This window comes from Lactuca virosa, chromosome 7 (genome assembly GCF_052849685.1).
Source record: "Lactuca virosa cultivar CGN04683 chromosome 7, Lactuca_virosa_CGN04683_v6, whole genome shotgun sequence".
NCBI lineage: Eukaryota > Viridiplantae > Streptophyta > Magnoliopsida > Asterales > Asteraceae > Lactuca > Lactuca virosa.
The window spans coordinates 60,559,440-60,575,593 of NC_136432.1; positions in this window are offsets into that span (position 1 = coordinate 60,559,440).

Here is a 16,154-nt window from a genome sequence, read left to right on the forward strand (position 1 = left end):
CATCCACATATAGTACGAAAAAGCTGACTATACTCCCACTAGCCTTGATATAGACACAAGATTCATCTTCACTCCTTGAAAAGCCAAATTCTTTGACTTTCTCATCAAAGCAAAGATTCCATCTGCGAGGTGCCTGTTTTAATCCATAAATGGATTTCTCGAGCTTACACACTCTACTGGGGTACTCTGTACTGACAAAACCCTCTGGCTGAACCATGTAAACATCTTCAGCCAACTTTCCATTAAGGAAAGCGGTTTTGACATCCATTTGCCATATTTCATAATCATGAAATGCAACAATGGCTAATAGAACCCTAATAGACTTAATCTTGGCCACTGGTGAAAAGGTCTCATCATAATCAACTCCCGGAGTTTGAGAATAACCCTTTGCAACCAGTCGTGCCTTATAAGTGTGTACATTACCATCCATGTCGGTCTTCTTCTTGAAGATCCATTTGCACCCAACTATCTTACGATCAGGTACATTGTCAACCAAGTTCCAAACTTGATTGTCATACATGGACTGTATCTCGCTATCCATAGCCTCTTTCCATTTAGCAGCCTCAGGGCCTGCCATGGCTTCCGTATAGCTGTTAGGCTCATCCAGATTTACCAGTGTGTTATCACTGATAAGTGTCTCACCTTCTGCAGTAATATGAAAACCATAATAATGCTTAGGTGCATTCCTAACTCTGGTGGAACGCCTCAGAGGTATAGATTCTTCAGTTGGCTCAACAAGAGTTTCCTCCTCAGGTTGAGGGCTAGGGTTTGAGGTTCCTTCACCACTTGACTCTTGAATTTCCTCAAGGTCAATTTGCCTCCCACTGTCTCCTTGGCTCATGAATTCTCTCTCTCGAAAGAATCCTCTTCTTGCTACAAAGACCACATTATCACTGGGTCTGTAGAAGATGTAACCAAAGGATTTCTGTGGGTAGCCGATGAAAATACACCTTTCGCTTCGGGGTTCGAGCTTATCGTGAGTCTCGCGTCTCATGAAAGCCTCGCAACCCCAAATCTTGATGTGGTCTAGATTGGGAACTTTTCCAGTCCACAACTCGTGAGGTGTTTTGGAAACCTTCTTTGTAGGGACTAGATTAAGGATATGGGCGGCAGTCTCTAAGGCATACCCCCAAAATGAGATTGGTAGCGAAGCGCGACTCATCATGGAACGAACCATGTCCAACAAGGTCTGATTGCGCCTCTCAGCTACACCATTCAACTGTGGTGTCCTAGGAGGTGTCAATTGTGAGACAATCCCACATTCCTTAAGATGGTCAAGGAACTCAGTACTAAGATACTCACCACCACGATCGGATCGAAGCATCTTAATGTTCCTGCCCAACTGATTCTCCACTTCTTGCTTAAACTCTTTGAATTTCTCAAAGGTTTCTGACTTATGCTTGATTAGGTAGACATATCCATATCTACTAAAATCATCAGTAAAAGTCACATAGAACCGATTAACATCTCTTGTGGCGGTTCTGAAGGGTCCACACACATCCGTGTGTATGAGGTCCAACAAACCTTCACCCCTAGCACAAGTGCCAGTAAAAGGTGACTTTGTCATTTTACCAAGCAAACAAGATTCACAACTATCATCTGACTTTAGGTCAAATGACTCCAAGACTCCATCATTTTGGAGTTGGCCTATGCGTTTCTTGCTTACATGTCCAAGACGACAATGCCATAAGGATGCTTTATCTAAGCTAGTGGAAGAGTTAATACACAATACATTATTTCCTAGATTATCTACAACAGATACAGTTTCATACACGCCATCACAAGGTAATGCTTTAAAATAAAGAACATTATTAAAGAAAGCATCAATACTACCATTATTATTATCAAAATAAAAGGTAAAACCTTGTTTATACAATGCATGAAAGGAAATAACATTTCTTGCCATTTCTGGCGAATAATAACATTTATTCAAATCTAATGTAAACCCACTATTTAGCACTAAGGAATAAACTCCTATCTTGGTGACAGGTGAAGCTTTCCTGTTTCCCATGATCAAGTTTATCTTTCCCTGCTCCACATTCTCACTTCTTTTTAGTCCCTGCAAATCACAACATATGTGAATACCACAACCTGTATCAAGGACCCAAGACTTAGAATGAGGTGAGTTATTAGACAATATAGTGTATATACCTGCATGGTTGGGTTTTACTTTCCCATCCTTCAAATCTTGCTGGTACTTTGGGCAGTTTCGCTTCCAGTGCGACTTTTCATGGCAATAGAAGCATTCAGCCTCATTAGGGTTTTTTCCAAGGTTCTTATCCTAACTAGCATGTCATGGGATACTTGAATCAAATAAGACTAGTAGAATTACTTACCTTGTAGTAGTAGTTGATTGCTTGGAGTTTGAGAGCCTAGCACCAATAATGTGGATGCCTCAAATGGAAGTCACAAATCACCACAAACTTGGAAACTTGAGAGAATAGTCACAAACTTCTTGAAATCGGCCCTCTTGTCACAAACTTCTTGAAATCGTCCCTCTTGGTTTACACACATCAACTAGTACAATTTCAAGAACCAAAGCCTCCTTTATATAGTGTGGTGGATTAGGGTTACATCCATGTAAACCCTAATACCCATGTCTTTTCATTTCCATGAGATCCATGGGTTAAAGCTCCATGGAGTATCCATGGACTTTCCATGCAAGCCTAGCCCATTCCAAATAAGCATTAGCCCACACTATATAAATACAAGAGGCTATATTTAATTAGTCATACTTTTGATCTCTAAATTAATTCTAAATTAATTATAGATCAATACTAATTAAATAATATGGTTTTATATTAATATATTAGGACTTATAATATATTAATAAATCATAACTTATACTATTCTCAAACGATTATCCATAAATTGTTCGGGTGAAGTGCAACCCAAATGTACCATGCCGGGTCGGCTCAAGTACATACCAAATATAGTTATGGACTTAGACACTATATCCAACACATCCTCCTCTAGCACTCGTAACTGGTGATACCCGGATCTCAGATCTATCTTGGAAAAGTAATTCGCCCCTTGCAGTTGGTCGAACAAATCATCTATGCGAGGCAGAGGGTAACGATTCTTGACGGTAAGTTTGTTCAGCTCTCTGTAGTCGATGCACATACGGAACGATCCGTCTTTCTTCTTGACGAACAAGACCGGTGCTCCCCAGGGTGAGAAGCTTGGTCTAATAAACCCCTACTGAGCAGTTCGTTAAGTTGACTGGATAGCTCCTGCATCTCAGCTGGTGCTAGACGATAGGGCGATTTGGCTACTGGGGTAGCCCCTGGAACTAAGTCGATTCTGAACTCGACCTGACGTTGTGGAGGTAATCCTGGGAGTTCTTCTGGAAAGATGTCGGGAAAGTCGCGTACCACTGGGATGTTCTGTATGTCCTTCGTCTCTTGGCTCACATCGACAACATGAGCAAGGAATGCGCGACATTCCTTTCGCAAGTACTTTTGGGCTTGTATGCTCGAGATGATGCGAAGGTTCGTGTCGGGTTTGTCGCCGTAGATAATTAGGGTTTCGCTAGACGGCATATTAAGGCAAACAACCTTCTCGTAACACATGATGTCGGCACGATGAGAACTCAACCAATCCATGCCGATTATGACGTCGAAACTTTTAATTGATACCGGCATGAGGTCGATTGTAAATGAATGACTATCTAGAGTTAGTGCACATCCTATGTATATGCAACTAGTGCTCTCAGTCTTTCCCTTAGCCATTTCTACAGTGAACGGTTCTTTAAGTGCATGTGATTTTTGTTTAAGCAAGTGAGCAAATTTCTTGTTCACGAAACTCCTCTCCGCTCCGCTATCAAACAGTATGCATGCATGTGAGTTATCGAGGAGAAACGTACCAGTGACCACTTTGGGGTCGGCAACTGCTTCCTCGTGGCCTATAGCCAAAACTCTTGCCACTCCGCCAGCATTCCCTGCCTTCGGGCAGTTCCTTTTGAAGTATAATAAATCCATTTGTTTGACAGTTATTAATCACATGCGATTGATATAATAACTATAATGTTTCTACTTGTATTCCTCCCCCCCCCCCCCCATAAAAGCATTTAAAAGTCATTTAAAAGATAAGTTAAGGGGTATGAACTCACCTGCAGTGAGTGATACGGATGAAAGATCGATAAAAGGATGTTAAGTGTCAAGTGAAGACTCGAGCACAAACGGATCCTATTAAGCATATAATGGCACATATATGTATATAATTAGTGTTTATACAAGTAATCATGTAAGGAAAACACCTTAGGACTTTGGAAACACTTAGATTGAAGTGTTAGAAGTACAAAGGATTGCATAAAATGGGTGTACGGCCACACTAGTGTGTGTACGGCCAAGTGGTGTACGACCACTTGTGTGTACGGTCAAGTGTGTACGGCCATGGAGTGTACGGTCGTACAATCCTTGAAGAACATGCCCAAAATGGTGGTCTAAGGCTCTATATAGCATTCTCTAAGTGTCCATGATCTTGTGTTGGAGTATCACATGAGTTTGATGCCAAATATGCCCTAAACAAGGGGTGTACGGCCACATGAGGTGTGTACGACCGTACACTCCTTGAAGTTCTTTCTTTGGACGATTTTTAAGGTGAACATCTAGTAAGTAACAAGCATAGGAAGAGGTACTTACAATTTAGAAGCCTTTAAGGGTGTTTAAGGTCCAAGAACTTAGTAGGTGTTCTTGGTGTCCTTGGTGAAAATGAAGAACACTTGAAGATCTACCCAAAAAGAGTAAATTCATGGATGAAATTATAGGTCGATACAATATCAAGAAGGATAAACACAAAGAAATGGAAGGAGTTCTTACATTTTTGAAGATTTAGAGGATGGAAGTTGAAGATAGTTGAGAGAGAAATCCGAGTTCTTAGATTAGGAGTGTGAAAAGAGTTGAATGAAGGCTAAGTCTCACATATATACGTGAGACTGTACGGCCAGGAGGGGGGTGTACGGCCGTACACCCATGTGTACGGCCGTACACTCCTTATGAAGGAGTGTTTGGCCCTTTTGAAAAGTGATGAACTTAAGGAACACATTTCTAAACCCTAACTTTGAAGGTGTTAGGCTTAGAACACTCAAACAGACTCTAAACAATGCTAAAAGATAGCAGAAACAAGTCTGACTTTGATTGAATTGCACGGTGGTACAAGATAGAAATTTCGGGTTGTCACAGACTGAAGGCTAGCGGGGCGTACCAGTCAGCCCGAAGGCTCGGAGAACGGTCCAGACAGGCTGAAGGCCCGGAGGGGCGGTCCAGACATGCTGAAGGTTCTGAGAGTGGTCCCGATAGGCTGAAGGCCCGGAGAGGCGGTCCAGTCAGGCTGAAGACTCTATATGTAATCCGTTAGATCAAGCGATCGGATAGTATGGGAAGTGTTGTAAGATTACGGGGGTAGGCGTAGCATTCACAAGCGGTCAGATGGTGAGGGAAGTGTTGTGAGACTATGGGAGGACCCGTAGCATTCACGAATTGTTTCAGACGATTAGGCCGGGGTAGGCCAGTTCGCAAGACTGTGGGTAGACCACAACATTATTGGAATCATGAAACGGTAGGTCGTTGGGGACCGGACATGATGTAAGACTACAGTATGCTGGTAGCGTTCACTTTTCGTATGTGCTTCGATGACGACAGGATGTCAGGCTATTATAATCGGACGGACCGGAAGGATTGATGGAGCCATGAGTGGCGATATAGCTAGGGCAGTCATTGATAGTCGAGTTTCCTTCGGGAATCGCGTGGAGCGACTATAGGATCGCTCGTTGGTTCAACAACCGGGCAGGAATCCGATATTTCGGACGTGTTTCCTGTTAAGTATAAGTGTACTGCAAGGGAAATTTGGTCTGTGACTGCCTTGTAGTAGGAGCCCCAAATTATCAGAAGTTGAGTAGCCAGTTGGGTGATAAGTGCAAGGAATTTGTTTATCATTAGGTTTCAGGACCCTGCAATGGTTGGGTACGGTTGCCTTGGAAGGGCTGGGGTATGCTTGTAGTTGTGGACATGTAGTTCAATGTGTCGGGCGTGTAAGGAATGATAAGAAACGATTTCGAGGACGAAATCAAATTTAAGTGGGGAGAGTTGTAACATCCCGTTTAAAATAGAATAATTAATGATAAACCTGGAACCCCGAGAAGTAATTTTATTATTATTTGATATTATGTTATTATTGTCCAAAATCAAATATTAATTAGCGGGGTGTTGGTTTCGGGGTGCCAAATGGTATACTTTTGATTTCCGAAGGTTAAAGCGTAAATATCGGACTTATTCTGAGAATGATTCTTGAAGCCAGGGTAGAAATGGTAATTTATGGATCTTAATTGAGAATATTTTTAGAGTAGGGGTTGTTTTGGAATTTTTGGACTTATATTGAAAAGGATTATGGAGTCAAGGGCCAAATGGTAATTTTGGGACTTAAATTGAAAGAATAAGGATAGGGAGGGACCAGAAGTGTTATTATGGAATGAAGTTTATGGGATCAGGGTATATAAACCCGTCACCCACTAAACCCTAACCCTAATCGGGTTTTGCAGCCGCCAACTTCAATTCACCTCCCTCCAGCCGCCACCACCCCTTATTCCTCCGGCCTCCGGTGCTACTAACCCCCCCCTTTCCGTCGAGTCGCAAACAGCCGTCGTGCCATTGCCGTCAAGAGCGAAGCTGCCGACGAGGACCACCGGATTGTATCCGCCTTCGTCGTTCCTGCTGTGGCTAAGGGTATCGTCTAAGGCAGGGCGTCGTCTTTCATGCTATTGCTGCTGAAGCTCCTACTACCGTGGAAGCTGTGAACGCCGAAGACTGAGTGGAAGTCGGACACCGACGTGTGGGCCACGAATGGTTGGATCCTTCCACTGTTTCATTGACGTCGTCGATTGCGCCGCTGCTGTTCTCATCACCGGCGAAGCGAGTGTCCGAGTTCAACCCTGTGGTCGTGGGGAGGCTAGTCAAACACGTCCAGCAGCCGTTAGTCCCTCTCCGCCGATTTCACAACCCTCCGTTTACTTTCTTCATCGCTGCTGTGGGGATCCGCCGCCGCCGCCATGCGGCTACTTCGCCTTGGCTGATGACCTCCGACCACTTCACGCCACCAGGTGGGTGGCTACATTCGTTTGGCGTATTTCATCGAGTGTTGTTGTTGCTATTCGTTTTTAGGCTTGTTACTGTTGGCCGAAAGTGTAAAGGGACCACCATGGCCGCCAGCCATGGTGGCTGCCATCATGAACCACCACCGGCCACCACAATGGTGGCTGTGTGTGTGTGTTATTTTATTAATGTGTGTGTGTGTTTTGGATGGCTTTGTAATTGTAATCATGCCGGAATAATCAATAGAAAACTTGTAACCACCACAATGAGGTGGTGGCTGCCGCCACCAGCCGCCGTGTTTGGTGGCGGTGTGCCTAACTTGCGTATTGATTCGTTTGGGGTGTTTGGACAGAATGGGCCCAATGAAACCTTAATGTGACCAAGGAAGCCCTAATGGACGTAAAAGCCCAACCATGTGACTAATGTGCTAGTATTGGGTTGGAAACCCTAATTAGGGTTTGGAAAACCCTAATTGCATAAAACCCTAATTTTACGAAATATCAAGACCCGCACTTGAATTAATTATTAAACTTAAAATATTAAATTATTATCATTGGTAAATTAACCTAAGGCAGTAATGGACTTAATGGATTAAGTCCTTAATGGATTAAGCCCTTAATTGGGTTAAGTAAGAAACACTTAACCCTAATCGTCATTTCAGGTGGAAAACCCTAATTTCACTTGGGCCTTGAATTGGGCCTTTTTAGTGGGCTTTGGTGATTGGACTATTAATGGGCTTTCCAAGAATAAGTAAATGGACTAAATAATTGTATGGGTTTTAGGATAAGGCCCATGTGAGAGTCTTGGGCCCAATTTGGAAAATTGGGCCATAGATGGGCCATATTTGGGCCTTTATGATTATGTGATATTGGGCCATGGGAATACAAAGAGTTGGACTAGAATAATTGGATGGGATTTAAAGAAAGACCATGTAGAGGTCTGGACCCAATTTGGAAAATTGGGCCATATATTGGGCTTTGGCCCATTACTTGACTTTTGGGCTTTTCGAGTGTGAGTTGGTATTGGGTATTGGAACCCAATTATTAATTGGGTATTGTTTGATGTTGACAGTTTGGGAATCTGTCAACCAGCAGCTGGAGTTTTATCTGCGGGACTTCAGCAGTGCCATGTGAGTTCCCCTCACTATATCAACAAGGTCTACGGCACCAAGGCCGACCCTTTATGATTTACTTCCTGATTTAGCATGGTTGATATGTTAGATTACATCCTGGTTTAGGATGGTTACTATGTTAGATTTCATCCTGGTTTAGGATGGTTGCTATGTTAGATTACATCCTGGTTTAGGTGGTTGTTATGTTAGATTTCATCCTGGTTTTAGGATGGTTGTTATGTTAGATTACATCCTAGTTTAGGATGGTTGCTATGCTAGTAATCTGTTTGATTGATATCCTAGTTGTAGGATGGTTTCTATGGTAGAGATCGGTTAGATCTGTATAACTATCTGTTATTGCATGCTAGCGTATGATATTTATGTGCACATGTTTATTGGTTTGGGGAAAGGGTTGAGGCAGGTCCTGCTGTGTGCAGTAGGCCAAGACACCCTGGGCAGAACGGATAGACTGCAGGCCCGGGCCGGGAAAATCTAGTCAGGTTGAAGGCCCAACGAGCGGTCCGGATAGGCTGAAGGCCCCGATGAGGGCGGTCCAGACGTGCCGAGGGCTCGGAGAGCTGTCCAGATAGACTGAGGACCGGGATTCGGTCCAGTCAGACTGATGGCTCATTATGCATGTTGTTTGCTTATATGTTTATATCTGTATGGAGTTGGTATTTTGGGGGTAACTCACTTAGCCTTCGAGCTTACATTTATCGATTATTGTTTCAGGTTTTCGGATGATCGCGGGAAGGCAAAGGCGTGATCGTGCACCTCCTTACATTTTCATTATTGATTCTGGGGATACTCTGATGTTTCAATTATTTTAAAAGTAAACTGTAATAACATAATGGTTTTAAATGTTTTAAAAAGTTTTAAATTGGCTTGAATTTTATGGGTGTTACACAATATATTTTATTAATTCAGTATACGAATTATTATATCAAATTTAACAACAACGTTATTGTTATATTTATAAAAAAAACATATATTTGTAAAGATTTCAACTATATAGGTGTTTCTGCGCAACGCGCGGGCATTCTCCTAGTTAATCATAAAATCAAGGATGTGTACGTTCACGCCTTCGCCTTGTCACGGTCCTCTGAAGTACCTAAAACAATACTAAAATTGTAAGCCAACACTTGGTGAGTTCCCTCAATGTACCAACACACCACAAAACAAGAAAGCACACAAACATGAGCAGCCAACCTGACTGAACCGCCTCGTATGGCCTACAACCTATCTGGATCGCTCCACAAGCATCCGGCCTTACTGGACAGCCTCGCAGGGCCTACAACCTTAATGAAACGCTCTATGGACATCGGCCTGACTGGACCACCTCGCAGGGCCTACAACCTATATGGTCGTCCCCGGGTGTCTTGGCCTACAACACAAAGCAAGACCGCCTCAACCCAAACCAAAATGTCGACATATGCATTAAACAAACATGAACACAAAGCCGGAAAATACAGATAATCATACGGATCACAACAGCATAACAACATGCACTAACTAGGATATCAATCCAATGGGTCGGCCTTGGTGCCTTCGACCCGTAATTACAGTGAGGATAACTCACCTCGCAGTCTGACGAATAGCTGAACAATACACTGCTTCGAATACCGACTCTACAGATCACCTATTCAAAAGATAGGGTCCAAGGTTTAACTATAGCTCAAAATACCCGAAATTCCATTAAGTCAAACTTGGTCAACCCTGGACAAAGTCAAGATCAACGGTTAAAGGTCCAAAAGTCAAAAAGTCTTCACAGCGGGTTATGCCCGACGTAATACTAGAGTACGCCTAACGTACTCTGATGTTGACCAAAAAGCGTGGCGTTGACCGCGTACGTGCAACGTACCTCCAGGTACGCCCATCATACGTTGCCTAGTCCCAAAACTCCTTTAAGAGCTTATTCCATTAATCTCTTCCGCCCAAAACTCATATCCAAGCCTAAAATGATGTCCTAAGTCATAAAGTTTCCAACTTTATGACTTTGCATTGCTATAAAATGCTTATTGCCCAAAACCCTATGTTCTTAACCCAATAAGACCCTCTAACACATGCATGGGCTAAATATCACATCCAAGCTCACATTTTTATGCTTAAAGACACTCCTGAACGTCTGAAAGGACAACTCAAAAGGATTAGAGTACCTCATAGTCATAATACCAAGCTCATGGGACCAAAATAACCACAAATCTAAGACTAACAAGATCTAAGTGAAATAAACATCAAGTTCAGAACTTTATACCTCCAAATGGTGTCAAAAGTTTTGGATTAGTGTCTGAGCCCATAACCATATTTGGTAAGTACTTGACCCGGTTGTGCATGGTCCTTTTGGGTTGCCTTCACCAAAGCAACTTGACTGGAGAAAAATAATAGAGAAAGAGGTTATTATGGTTTATTAATATATTATAAGAATAATATATTAAGAGAGAAATCATATTTGTTTAATTAACATTGGTCAAGAATTAATTAAGAATTAATTTTGTGATTAAAAGAAGTTAATTGAACTAGGGGGACTGAACTGTAATTATGTGATAGTTACAAAGTTGGGCAAGGAAAACCCTATGGGATAGGGTAGACGAATTCAAGGGGTTAAAGGCCTTAGAATTTCTCCAAATATAGGACTTCGAGAATTATCCTTGGGCTGCTTGGTGGCTAAGCAACCAGATAAGGATAAGGACTGAAACCCTAATTCCTACACCTATATAAAGGACCCTTGGCATAAGAAATTCAGCCACTTGATCCCTAGAGTTCCTAGAGCCGAATTTTACCTCTCCTCTCTCTCTCTCTCTCTCTCTCTCTCTTTCTCTCTCTCTCTTGCTTCTTCAATTGCCCTTGGTGTTTGTGAGCCATTAGAGGTACTACACTTGTGGTGCTTGCTTTCAAATATAAGAAGATTCAAGAAACAAGTTGTTATTACAATATAACAACAAGAGGTATGTAATTCTTTCTTCCTTATGATTTTCGAAATTACTAGGAGCATGCTAGGTTTCCTTTTGTGTTCATAATGTTATATGACTAATAGTGAAAACATAGATCCATACTAGGGTTGCATGCACAAATAGGATTGTTTGCATAAAACTCATCAGTGGTATCAGAGACATGTTTTTGTTTTCAATTAGTTTCATACAAAAGTATGAATCTGACATATTATGGTTTATAGCCAATAAATCTAAAGACATGATTTTCGAAATTAGGGTTCATAAACCCTAGATTTCGAAATTTGATAGGGTTTCCCAAACCCTTTTTCCTTAGCCTCCAAGATTTCGAATTTTAGGGTTATCCAACCCTAGGGTTTCGAAATTTGCATCCTCCCCAAGATAAGATCCCTAAAGTTTAGGGATTTGGATAATATCATATATTGTAATTATCCCTTAATTGTTTAAATATGGTAATTAAAGATTTTTGAATTATCCCATCCATATTTTCGATTTTAGGGGATTTAAGGGATTAGGTTAAATTAATTGTTTAATTTAATAAGATAATCCTTCAAGATTTAATAATTTAAATTAATTGTTTAATTTTGGGATAATTATTAAATCAAAGTTTTAATATTTAAGATTTTAAAATTAAAAGGTTATAATTTTCGAAAATTTTAAATATGATTAAAACCCTAGTATTTTGAAAATTTTAAAATACACCTTATACTATTATAATATTATAAGATTAATAATTATATATATGTATCAGATTAAGCTAGTCTTACCGTTAGTATGCCTCATTCACGAAGCCAATCTATAAGGGGGTATAAGGTTATGGCCTATAAAATGACCGTTTAATGGGTGTCCGCTCTCACCCACCGCTTCCTTGATTGGTGGAGGGCCGTTAGCCGAACGGATAGGATAGGGCAAAGCTTTCCTTATTAAAAGTATAATGAATTATAAATGTAACTAAATGTTTTTCAAACAATTCTCAATCTTAGTTACTTTAGGAAAAAGTGAATTGATGCAATTCCATGAAATTACACTTCGTACCCTTGCTAAGACGTTAGTGGAGCGTGTGTGGTTAACCGGCACACTAATTGGGCTCTAAGAAAAGGTGGAAAAGGGTGACTTAATGTTTGTCATAGTTCAACGGAGCGTGCGTGGCTAACCGGCACATCGAATAGGTGACTGTAACAATGAGGGCACCATGTACATTTACATGGTTATTCACACCCACTTTGTGATCCTCGGCATCCCAGTCACAAACTAGAGGGGCATATCGAGATTTAAACATGCCATTGAAAAGTTCAATGAATCTCAAAAGATCTAGGAGTTTTCAATACATTTAAAACTTAATCTCTTTTTCGTTTTTCATGATGGAGAATTAGTGAATCGTCATTCACTTACCTTAAAATTATTTACTTGTTAGATTACGTCATCCCTCTTCTAATTTGTAAATAATGTTGTTGGATCCTAGCCCTAATTTCTCATTTGGGTGTTTAATTGGGGATTCATTTCTAATCAAACTTTGAACTTTGTTCTTTTCAGATGTCGAACGTCAACAACAACGCTTCTGGTTCAACTTCCTCTGGCTCGTTCTCACTCATGAACTTGTGTGGGAGAGTGATCTTTGATGGGACCAATTTCAATGATTGGATCCGCAACATTCGAATGGTCACTCGTTACGAGGACAAAGAGTATGTCCTCGATGAGAAGCTGAAGGAGATTGACATCAACACTGCCTCTGCTGAAGAGATCGCGGCCTTTGGGGCCCACGAGCGTGATGCCACGAAAGTCCATTGCATCATGCTGGCGACTATGACTGCAGAACTCCAGAAGTCCTATGAGGACATGTACCCCTATGAGATGCATCAAGATCTGCTGGACCGGTACCACCAGAGCGCTAGGCAAGAAAGGTACGAGATCATCACTTCGATGATCACTACCAAAATGGGTAATGGAGAGTCCCTTACAGCTCATGTGCAAAAGACGCAGAGATATATCGATCGCCTGCTAAAGTTGAATGTGAACTTTGATGAAGAGCTGGAAATTGATATCATCCTTCATTCCTTGTCTTCCTGCTATAGCCAGTTCCGCATGACCTACCACATGAACAAGGAGGAGGTCTCTCTGAGCAAGCTTCAGGGCTTATTGAGAACTGCTGAGAGCAACCTCAAGGACAAATATGTTGCATCAACTCCAACTCCCGCTGCTGCCCCTGTCTTGGCAATAGGGCAAGGGAAGGGTAAGAAGAGGAAGGCTCCCTCAAAGAGCCACAACAAGGGAAAGTCCCAAGATGGAACCTCTTCTAGTGGAACCAAAGTTGGTTCTGTTAAACCCAACTCTAACCCTAAGGAGGCAGAGTGTCACCACTGCCACAAGATAGGGCATTGGAAAAGAAGCCGCCCAGAATATCTGCAAGCTGTCAAGGATGGGAAGATCAAGCTGTCCTTCGCAGGTATTTACACTATTAAATCTAATAATTCATCGCATGCTATTTCTTGGGTTCTTGATACAGGATGTGGTTTTCACATATGTTCTGATTTGGAGGGACTAAGAAGAAATAGGGATGTGGAGCGTGGAAGGATAAACCTAATCATGGGAAACAGAAGATCGTCGCCTGTCACCAAGATTGGAGTATATTCCTTAGTGCTTAGTAATGGATTAGGTTTAGATTTAAATAATTGTTGCTATTCGCCAGATATGGCAAGAAACATCATTTTATTTCATGGTTTATAGAGACAAGGATTTAGATATTCATTTGATGATGAAAAGGGTTCTATTTATGCTTATCTTAATAGTGTTTTATATTTTGAAGCATTGCCTTGTAATGGAATATATGAAACTGTGATGGTTGTAGACAATTTAGGAAATGATGTGTTATGTAATCGAACCCTGCTAGACATGGTTCGTTCCATGATGAGTCGTGCTTCACTACCTATCTCATTTTGGGGGTATGCCTTAGAGACTGCCGCCCATATCCTTAACTTAGTCCCTACGAAGAAGGTTGCCAAAACACCTCATGAGATGTGGACAGGGAAAGCTCCCTCGTTGGCACATATCAAGGTTTGGGGTTGCGAGGCTTTCGTAAGACGAGAGACTCACGACAAGCTCGAACCTCGTAGTGAGCGATGTATTTTCATCGGCTACCCGCAAAATTCCTTTGGATATATCTTTTATAGACCGAGTGACAATGTTGTCTTCGTTGCGAGGAGAGGGGTTTTCCGAGAGCGAGAACTCATAAGCCAAGGGGACAGTGGGAGACAAAATCGATCTTGAAGAGATTCAAGAGTAGAGCGATGAAGGAACCTCTAACACTGGCGCTCAACCGGAGGAGGAAACTCCGGTTGAACCGATTGACGAGTCCTTACCTCTTAGACGTTCCAGTAGAGTTAGTGTTCCGCCCGTGTTGTATGGTTTTCATATAACAAGTGAGGGTGATACGTTCATTAGTGATAGTACACTAGTGAATCTGGACGAACCTAACTGCTATAAGGAAACCATGGCAGGCCAGGAGTCTGTGAAATGGATAGAGGCTATAGACAGCGAGATTCAATCCATGTATGACAACCAAGTTTGGAATTTGGTTGACAATGTACCAGGTCGTAAGACGGTCGGGTGCAAGTGGATCTTTAAGAATAAGACCGACATGTATGGGAATGTACACACCTATAAGGCCCAATTGGTTGCGAAGGGCTCCACTCAAACTCCTGGAGTTGACTATGATGAAACCTTTTCACCAGTTGCGAAGATAAAGTCTATCAGGGTGATGTTGGCCATTGCTGCATTTCATGATTATTAAATATGGAAAATGGATGTCAAAACCGCTTTCCTTAATGGGAAGTTGGCTGAGAATGTTTACATGGCTCATCCATAGGGTTTTGTCAATGCGAAGCATTCCAACAGAGTGTGTAATCTTGAGAAGTCCATTTATGGACTTAAGCAAGCGTCTCGCATATGGAATCTTTGTTTTGATGAGAAGGTCAAAGAGTTTGGCTTTCTGCGAAGCGAGGATGAATCATGTGTATATGTCAAAACCAGTGGGAGTATAGTAATTTTTCTCGTATTGTATGTCGATGACATACTACTCATAGGAAACGACATCCCAACCCTGAAGGAAGTTAAATCCTGGCTTGGGAAGTGCTTTGCTATGAAGGACCTCGAAGAAGCTGTCTATATTTTGGGAATAAGGATAGTGAGAAACAGAAATAAGAGACTAATAGGACTTAGTCAGAATACTTACTTGGACAAGGTACTAAAACGCTTTAGTATGGAGAATTCCAAGAAATGGGAGTTACCAATCCAAAGTAATGCCAAATTGAGTAAGACTCAAAGTCTGAGTACCAAAGTCGAGATAGCAGAGATGAGCCGAGTACCTTATGCTTCCGCAGTTGGCTCGATCATGTATGCTATGACTTGTACTCGCCCTGATATGGCCTTCGCTTTAAGCATGGTCAGCAGATATCAAGGGAACCCTGGCAAAGCACATTGGACCGCAGTCAAGAATATTCTTAAGTACCTTCGGAGGACCAAGGAATGGTTTATAGTCCTCGGTGGGAGTGATGACTTAAGGGTGCGAGGGTATAGTGACGCCAATTTTCAGACCGACTGGGACAAATACCATTCGCAGTCGGGCTGGGTCTTTACCCTTAATGGAGGAGCAATGACTTGGAAAAATTCCAAGCAAGACACCGTAGCTGATTCAACGTGCGAATCAGAGTACATTGTAGCGAGCGAAGCGTGAAAAGAGGCAATATGGCTGAAGAATTTCATTGGAGACCTTGGAGTAGTGCCAACCATACAGGAGCCTATGGAAATTTTCTGTGATAACGAAAGAGCGGTTGCCTTGACCAAGGAACCGAGGGATCATGGTAGATCTCGGCATATCGACAGAAAATATCACTTTATTCGACATCTGGTAGAAGAAGGACTCCTCGCAGTAAGGAGGGTATCGTCGGAAGATAACCCAACAGATTCGCTTACGAAGGGACTGAGTAGGGTTAAGCACTTGCAGCACGCTAG